This window comes from Thermobia domestica, chromosome 5 (assembly GCF_964235325.1).
Source record: "Thermobia domestica chromosome 5, izTheDome1.hap1.1, whole genome shotgun sequence".
In the NCBI taxonomy this organism is placed as follows: Eukaryota; Metazoa; Arthropoda; class Insecta; order Zygentoma; family Lepismatidae; genus Thermobia; species Thermobia domestica.
Window position 1 is genome coordinate 108,093,686 of NC_137458.1, and position 10,346 is coordinate 108,104,031.

A 10,346-nucleotide genomic window follows, 5' to 3' on the forward strand; every position below is an offset into this window, starting at 1 on the left:
AGCAGTGGCATTAGCAATTAGCCTCATAAAAATAAGACTTCGTTCCATAGACGGATCAATTCTCATAAAGACATCACAAAGCTCATTTGCCATTCTTAAACCTTCACTAAGATTTTTCAAATTGAATGTCACGTTTCCAGTGTTTGTTGAAGCCTCTTCTTCAATGGGCTGTGAATTTAACATTTCCTCCAAGTCGGTTTCATTGAAATCTTCATCTTCCGATTCAAGCAATTCCTGAATGTCACTTGATTCTATCTGTTGGAACTTATCTCGTTCTATTCCATTCGCAATTTTGGTTATGTTTGCGGTCAAAGTTTGAATTTGCACACATTCTTCCTCATTTTCCGCAGTCAGAGCAGGCCTCAGTTTTCTCCAACATGACTTCAATGTGTTGGCTTCAGTTCTTCCAATGATTCTTTTATGTTTACGATGCATTTTGCTATGTCAAATTTCTTTCAGCATTCCATAATTTTCATACCAGGATATCATTCCATATTATCCAATACGATTTTTAAGGTTCGTCTAATGTAATACAGCTAAAAGCCTGGATTATTCCTTGGTCCATAGGTTGAAGCAAAGTCGTCGTGTTGGGAGGTAAAAATGTCACTTTTATATTTGGTTGCATAGTTTCAAGTTCGAGAGGATGACCTGGTGCATTGTCCAAAACTAGAAGTGCTTTAAAGTCTAAATTCTGTTTTTTTTTAAATTAAGTTTCAACTTCAGAAATAAAACAATTCCGTAACCAGTCAAAAAAAATAGCGCTAGTGACCCACGCTTTCTTATTAGGACGCCAAAACACTGGCAGGTCGTCCTTGTTTTGATTTTTTAAAGCCCGAGGATTTAACGATCTGTAAAGCATCAGTGGTTTAATGACACAATCTCCAGATGCATTAGAACATAGCAGCAGTGTAATTCTATCCTTTGCTGCCTTAAATCCAGGAGCAGAGTTTTCGCTTTTAGAAGTGAATGTTTTGTTTGGCATTCTCTTCAAAAACAGTGCAGATTTCGTCTGCATTAAATACTTGCTCAGGTTTGTATCCTCCATCAGCTACTAAGTTTGCAAATTCTTCTGGATATAGTTCTGCTGCAGCAGTGTCTGCAGATGCAGCTTCTCCATTTATCTTAATGTTATGCAATGATTGTGTCACCTTAAATTTATTGAACCAACCTTCCGATGCTTGAAATCCTCCATCTGTAGATTCACCACTACAACTACCATAGGCTCTTTAAAATGAGCGTAAAGGTGCTTTGCTTTCTCCGGGACCATTGGACCACTCTGGAGCGCCCTTTTTTCGTTGCGTTCTTCGATTCATAATGACAACGTCACTTCCATTCTTTCTATTGCTGGATCACGAACAATTTTCGCTGGCAGTGATTTTGAAGCTACAGATGACCTTTTTTTATCCTCGGATTTTTTATCGATCGTATAGTTGATTCGTTGACATTGAATAATCGTGAATATCGTTAATCGAAGAATCGTGCAAACGACTCTCCAAGGCGTAAACGATCAATCATTTCTATTTTCACTTTCAGCGGTAACAGAGATTTTTTTCGTGTCGAAACTCGTTTCTCTTTTATTTAGTTGACATTACCGTATAAATTAGAAAGACACCGGTAGAGACGTGTTACTCGATCACAATTTTTGTAACGAATGGAAAGACAAAACAATAAAACATGCAAAGCTGCTCCTACTAAAGGACGGAACGTCTAATAACATCTTCCTGCATTTGGCATCAATTGATGCCACATCTTTCGGTGGGAAAAAATGTACTTTATTGCATTGAAGTAGTATCTATCGCTGCTCGTTGGCAACGCTTGTTGCCCGGATGATATTTTGACGCGCTTGTTGGAGCAACCTGGAGATAGCAGGAGCAACTACAATCTGTAGAAAATTTTGGCGCGCTTCAGAGAACTGCTTGTTTTGCCACTATGTGTGTCGCTCCGTTTTGTATTGTTTTTCATCAGGAAGAGTCGGAACTGGAGGTAAGTAAAAATCATATTCTGAGACAGTGGTGTCCCTTTTTTATATTATTGTGTGTGTATTGTATTATGTCGTTCCTTTCGAAAATTATGAGCCAATGAAGTGATGGCATCAAATGATCCCTCTGTGCAGATACGGTTCTGATAAGTCGCATATACTTGAGAACCGCTTTGAAATATAAAATAGTATCTAAATATTATTTATTGCCTACATTGTGTAACAATAGATATTTGAAACAATAGCAGAGCCACATAAAACTATTTTTCAGTGTCGTAGTCTGAACTTGTAACACGGGGGTCGCCAATAAATCACAATAAAATGCTACGTTCTTATGTGCTGACGGCATTTCTCTACAATAAACACGTAGAAACGCGAGACTGAGGAGAGTACGGAAACGAGGGAGTGTTTATGGGCTTCGTACTAGCAAAACCTAAATTTTATTAGTAAATTGTGCGTAGTTTTAGATTTAATTGTACATAGAATTTTCTCTGATATTGAAATTGTCTTGCACGAATCCTTGCCGTAGCACTTGGTTCACGATTGTTCATTGCAAAATTAGACAATAGCAGATATTTCAATCAATAAAAGTCAAGATTGTAGTTTACTGACCCCCGTGTAGTGCACGTATATAATATTTAATACTTTCCAAGTACAAAGGTCAATATATTATCAACTAATATTCCTAATATTATAAATAATTATGTTTAATTATTTCTAAAACAAATCAACCTAAATTTCGTAACCTAAAGCCAAACGGGTATGGGAGGGTCAGGGTCCGATATCTACTTCTTTCCCAAACAGACTATTTATTTTTGGCAGGTTCATTCTACACAAGTTTTAGAATTAAAATGCTCAGTGGCGGATCTAGCCCGGGACCGGGGGTTCTAGGCCTCCCCTGATTTTTTGGCTACAAAATTAAATGAGGTTAAAATACTTATAATCACCATAATTTTGAAGTCTTTTAGTAGCATATAGGTGATGATAGGTCACATTCTGAGAGCATCTGCAAGACCTCGTAGTTATGAGCTTCTGGATACGCTACTGAAATTGCTATACATTTGTTAGTAGCTACAATGATCAAATGTTTACCTACTTGTACTTGAATATTTATTATTTTTACAGCCTCTCTATGGCTCAAGGATTGAGGCAGGAAGAAATTGCCAGCCTTCTGTGTTCAGAAGTCCCATCAGACTCTGAAGCCAGCTTCTGCAGTAGTTATGAAGATGAATTCCCGCCCATCAATCAGCGTCATGCTCCTTTTGAGGAAACGTTTGCTGAAACGTGTGAAGATGACAGCAGTCCTAATGTCCCTGAAGTGAGTGCTTCTCAAAGCGATCAATCACAAATTACGATAGTAAATGCTCCTGAAAGTCAGGTGCCTTCGGCGACATCCCTAAGTAGCTCAGATGAGAATTCACGCCCCACATCACAAGATAATTCAATTTTTAGTGTGAGAGTGCCTACTAATTCTTTAAAACGTTCTTTGATTTGGTTTGCTGGTAAAGACAATAATTACACAAATAATGCCCCTCCTTTCAACGGACAGCGTAATATCAATATTCACGGAAACGACCCATATGATTACTTTGTACAGTTGTTCCCTGAGACATTGATGGAATACATTGTGACAGAAACCCAACGGTATGCTTTGCAACAAGGTAAACATTCATTCAAGATCACTCTGATGAACTAAAAACATTCTTATAGATTAATATAATGATGACATATATAAAATACCCAGACAGACGTATGTATTGGTCATTAGTTCAGAAATGTGAAAAAATATAGCTAGTAAATGTTTATGTGAAGAACTTTCAAGCGAGACAATGGAAGAAACAAAAACATGCTATTCATGAACATTTTGCAGTGGACTTGTGTGCCTTTTTAGTGAAATAACTTTTTATATACACAGATTATGTTATTTGTCAACTTTTATGTAGCAAGCTGTTTAAAATTGTAATACCTTTATTAAATGTACTTTTACTAATTTAAATATTTTATAATTTATGAGAGTCAATTCTGAGGATTTCATCACTTTCACCCCATGGAAGGAATGGCAAACCACTATGGACTCACCTTGCTCAGGTACCTTCGGATATAATGTGCCTTTAGGAAGATCACCACATCATCGTCGTCATCATCGAAGAAGATTGCAAATTATTTATCAGTTTGTCTCAGGGTACTGGCATCGGTTGATGCCAAGGCAAATATTCCTCAATTGCATGCTGGCGACAACTGATGCCAGGTCCCTGGGACCCAATGGGAACCTGAGAGAGCAAAATTGATAGTTTTCCGACTTATACGTCTAAATATTAGTCTGAATACAACATGTCGATTTTTTTTCAACGCTGGAACACATAGCATGCAGGAAGAGGATAATGTGGCGGCATTTAAAAGTATACTTTATTCATTGAGTAATAAGGTTGCTTTCATTCCGTTTGTTTACATTCTCGAAAACACCGATCGCTGTGGAAGCGGCTTATGTCAAAATCCGAACCAATACAGCGCCGATATAATTTAACAACATACTTTAGGCAAAGTTATAATAAGGTCTATTTTACATTTTATTAGTCCATTTGACGGCGTTTACAAGGGATATTGGGTTGGATTCCTATTACAATCCTTTTTATTATTATGTATGTATGCACTGATTAAATAAACGAATATGAAATCTTTAGCCGCGAATATAGGAATTGGGTCGCATTTTTTTAATCTGCGAATAGTGAAAACGCGAATGAAGGAAGCGCGAATAAGGAGCGTTTACTGTATCTCATTAAGGTTATTGTTATCCTAACATAACGAAGAAGAATTTCCTGATACAAACTAAATAACGGTCAATATTATACACTCCGATTTCACATGTAACACAAGACACATGCTGTGATCATAACAATGAAAAATTGATTATTTTTAAATTTCAGTTAGTTTCGGAGGCGTTGGAGGATTTTTCTTTGGTGTGAGTATCATATCCATTGTAGAGATGATTTTCTACATTGTCATGGATGTGATTTATTTTGTTACTTGTAAGACAATGGCATTAAAACAGAAAGCAAGATCATATTACTCCATAAGGCGGAAGGTAGCAATGTGGAAAAGGATGAGTCAACAAACGAGACTTCGGAAATGTTTACAAATGCGAATTGGAGAAAACACTCCAGTTCAGAAGTTCACGTTCAAAGAGGTACATGAAGGAGAAGGGAAGGAAGTGATGTTTCGAAGAATGTGCAAGGTGGTTGCTAGGTAAGAAAATATGTATAATATTTTACACTTTTCAAAATATTTTAAAATCGCTAGGTAATTTGCTGATTTTGATGACTCATCGACGTAATTTTTAGATCGGAACGTTTAGTGAAAAAAACATAGGGAGGCAGAGCTTTGTTTTACCCTACATTTTTACTTTACATAACATTATCATTTTCAAAATATCTTATGTAACAAAAAGTAGCATTGTAATATAGTTTCCTCAAATTAAATACTGAATAACTTTTGAAAATTACATACAAGAGAGTGTAGAAAAGTAGCATGCGTCATGCTTGAAGAATAAATCTTCTATTGGTAGTAAATGTATAATGAAGATTTTTGTTCTTTTTGAATACAACAGGGTAGATTTTCTGTCAACAATAGATCTGGAAATTATTCTAGCAATTATCGTTAGAAGTCTAGAAACATACGTTGTTAAAAGAGGATAATAATGAGTATTTAACAGAATTTCAATATTTAAATATATTAGATATGTAAGGCTATAACTAGAATTTTATTACTATAAATACGCACAATTCAAACTTAACAAGATAAGAAAATCCAATTGAATTTATCATTTTCTCAAACACTTGTATACATTACACAAATACTACACGTTAGAGGCAACTATAGCTGTGGAACTGAGGACAATGTTTTTAGTATGAACGGGAAGAGCTTGACTAATATTCACAGGTGAACTTCCCTTTGGGGTATATTTTTTCGGTATAAACCACTCATTATAAGACTTTAGAAAGTAAAAGCTTCTTAAGTGAAGCAGTGTGAACTACAGTATAGTAACTAAGAAATAGTGGCAGCAAAATCTAAGCATAGACTGGTCATAATGAAACTTACATTTGCTTTGCCAGCCAGTTCGTTTCATGTTCTCCAAAATGTAAAAATTCTTTAAATTTGGAACAATTAAAATGCGAGCACAATACCTGAGATCCCCAATATTTAATAACAACATTTCAGAATAAGATTATTATGAACACTTGAAATTCGAATAATTACCAAATATATATATAAATGAATCTTAGAAATATTATGTAAAGTAGAGCTAAAGTTTCCACCTCAAAAAGGCTCCTTCCTGTACAAAAAATTTTAAATTGTGAATTAGCGTAAACCAATCAAATTTTGAAGGTCTAATTCATCTATCTACTTCCTCCCAATCTTTTCTCAATTATTTTATAGAAACAAACTGCTATAGAAATAAATGTGATCTTTCACAATATATTATAACCAGTCACAAAAATACACTACTAATAACATTGTTTTTGTGGTTTTACGATTAAAGAAGTCAATTTTGACGCTGGCTACTAGTGAACGAGGAACATTTGACAAAATAAAATGAAATGAAATACTTCAGTTCTACATCTCATAATTATGCCGTGTAGTTTAAAGGAGACGGTTATGACTGGGATGAACAAAATGATGAAATGGAACAACTGAAAATTTTGTATAGCAGTTGACCACAACAAAGCCTACTTTGGGCGAGCTGGGTTAAAATGCCAAAATACAAACATCAGAAGAGAATGTTGTACGATTTTTTTAAAAGAAGAACCTTCTTGATTCTTGCTTTACTATTTAACAAACTACTCAAGAGTGCCACACACAACAGGAACGAAACCATAGAAAGAACGAGGACATTTAAAGTTACAAATTCCCTCCTACCGAGAATCGAACCAGAGACCACGTACATCAAAGTTACATAATTGTGCTAGACGAGAAGGATGTGTCTACCACTTAGTGAAGCTAGGTTACTAGGATCCCTTACAGTAGTTAATAGTGCCGCCATTCTTGGATGGCACGATATAATCAGACTTCTAAAGAAGATAGAACGTAAAGATTATTACATACTTATGATAAACTGCTCGGAAGATGGTGAATCGTGAACTTCTACCACCTGCTCATGAAGTGGGTGATTAACTGAACCGAAGTGAATGAAATTAAGCACAGATATTGGAAACATAAAATAAGGGATTAAAGGTTTCGTATTTTTCTGGAAAAAAGGTTTGGGTGGAGCACGGACCAATCCAAACATTTGATCATAAAACATCAAAAGTGCTAGTAACAGTATGTCAGACTTGTGTAAAGGATAGGAAGAATTTCAAAATAACTTGGTGTATATGATATGCAAAACATAAACTGATACGGGTTTTTTTATATTCTGCTGAATAACGGGTATAGGGGGCAAAAACATCCAATCAAAATTATGAATGTTGACGCCAGAAAGGCATGAAGAGGGTAACCGAAGTGAATGAAATTGTGCATAGATATTGCAGACTTAAAATTAGAATACGGGTTCCATATTTTCTTTGAGTAATGGGTTGGGTGCGGCACGGACTCCTCCAAACCTATGATCACGAAATATCAAAAGTGCTATTAACGGTATGTCAGATGTGTGTAAAAGACATGAAGAATTGCAACATAACTTTGTGTATGGACACTACCCAAAAAATAAAGGAATACGGTTTCAGGGGCAAAAGAACGCACAACAAAATTTATAAATTTGACGACCGAAAAGTAAGAAGAAGCGAACCAAAGTGAATAACTTTTGTACAGATACTGTAAACACAAAATGGGGGAATACGGGTTTCATATTTTCCTGGGAAAGACGGCTAGGTGAGGCACGGACCCCTCCAAACCTTACATCACGAAAAATCAAAAGAGGTTCTAACAGAATGTCAGATGTGTGTAAAGAGCATGATGAATTGCAACGAAACTTTGAGCATGAACTAGACGCAAAAAAAAAATAAATAAATGAATACAGATTTTATTTTCTGCTCAGAGACGGTTTTATGCGGCAAAAAGAACACACAACAAAATTTTGAAAATTGACCCCCGAAAGGTAAGAAGGAGTGAACCGAAATGAATGAAACTTGGCAGATATATTGTAATCATAAAATAAGGGAATACGGGTTTCGTATTTTCCTGGAAAGATCGTTGTATGGGGTACAGACCCCTCGAAACCTTCAATCAAGGAATACCAATAGTGTTAGAAAGAGTATGTTAAATGTGTGTAAAGGACGTGAAAAATTGCAACGAAACATTGTGTATGAAAAATAGGCAAAACATAAAGAAACACATTTTTTTGGCAAAAATAATCGAATAGGTTTGTCTTATTTTCGGGGGAAAAACTGTTTTAAGAGTGAAAACTCCCATCCAAAATTTTGAAAGTTGACGTCCGAAAGAAAAAAAGGAATTAACAGAACTTAACGAAATTGTGCACAGATATTGTAGTCACAAAATGAAGGAATACGGGTTTAGTATTTTCCTGAAAATATGGTTGGATGGGGCACGGATCCCTCCAAACTTTTGATCACGGAATATCCAATGAGCTAGTAACAGTATGTGAGATGTGTGTAAACGATACGAAGAATTACAACAAAACTTTGTGTTTGGACAATTTGCAAAAAATAAACAAATACCGTTTTTTTATTTTCTGCGGAAAAACGGTTTTATGAGGCAAAAACTCCCATCTAAAATTTTGAATGTTGATGCTCGAAAGGCAAAACGAAGTGGACCAAAGGCGAATTAAATATGTACAAATATTGTAGAGATAAGATGAGGGAACACGTGTTTTGTATTTTCCTAAAAAAAAAAAAAACTGTAGAGTGGACCGAGACGTTGAGTGGCAGAAGGTGTGCACTGAAGCGAATGAAATTGTATGTAGATACTGGATATGTAAAATATGGCCTTTCGTGTTTCACTAGTGTGGTTTTTCCATCAGATTTCCTCAAATTTACCATATCAACTACAAGCAAAAGAGTATAGCGTATTTTATAGTATTTCAGGAGGCACTTAGAACCCTTACAATGTTTTCGTACATAAAGAAAATCACGTGCCGATTTATTTCCAGTTTGCTGTTGATCTTCAATACATGAAATCTTATTTTACATAGAATCTATATAATATCTACACACAATTTAATCTCCACTCCTTCCTGCGCTATTACAGTAATAGTCATTTTTTTTCGGATGGAGCCTAGGCCCCATACTGTTTTTCCACAAATATTAAAATACGTTTCATTTATTGTTTTGCAAAATTATTCCTATACGAAGTTTCGAAGCAATTCTCCACAATCCTTACGAACTTTTGTCGTACGCTTATTTGCACTTTTGATATTTCGTAATCAACGGTTCATAAAATCCGTGCCTCACTCAACCGCTTTTTTCAGAAAAGTACTCAACCCAATTATCTAATTTTATGTATAAAATATATGTACACAATATCATTTAATTCGGTGCATTTCTTTTCTTGTGGGCTTCACATTCAATATTTTGCGTGGGAGATTTTGCCCGCGAAACCGTTTTTCCACAGAATATAAACATGTATCCGTTTTTTTCGTATATCCCTGAACATTGTGTCTTTCCAATTTTCATTTCCTTTACACATATCTGACATACTGTTATTATCACTTTTAATATTTTGTGATGAATGTTTTGGAGGGGTCCGCAAAATTTAAATATTTCCGCAAATATTAAAACACGTTTCATTTATTGTTTTGGAAATTGTCCCTATACGATGTTTTGTTCCAATTCGTTGCAATGCTCCATATTCTTTACATACTTCTGACGTAAGCTTATTTGCAATTCATATATTTCGTAATCAACGGCTTAGAAGGTCAATTCTCCTCCTTTTTTTCAGGAAAATACGAAACCCGTATCTTCATTTTTCGTTTTCTATATGTATGCACAATTTCGTTCACTTCAGTCTGCTTATTTTTATCTTTCGGGCGTAAACTTTTAAAATTTTGGGTGGGAGCTTTTGCCCCCTAAAACAGTTTCTCCGCAGAAAATTAAAAAAATCGTATTCGTATATTTTATGTGCAATATCTACCTGCCATATTTTATCAAAATCGGAGTGTTACACTTGTTAAGTGTTACTTGCCAGTCTTTGTAGAATTATTTTCCCTGTTTCTCCATCAATAAGAAATTGTCTGACAAGTAAGAGGTCCAAATGGATGAATCGAGTTGCAGAATGAGACCTAGAGCGACTGATAGAGAATGTGGAAATATGTATAAGTGCGAAGCTAAAAGGGTTGAACGTGGTAAGAAACTGAGGGGGTTAAAATTGAGGGGACATGGGCTATGCTATGTTATTGAAATACATCAAATAACCTATT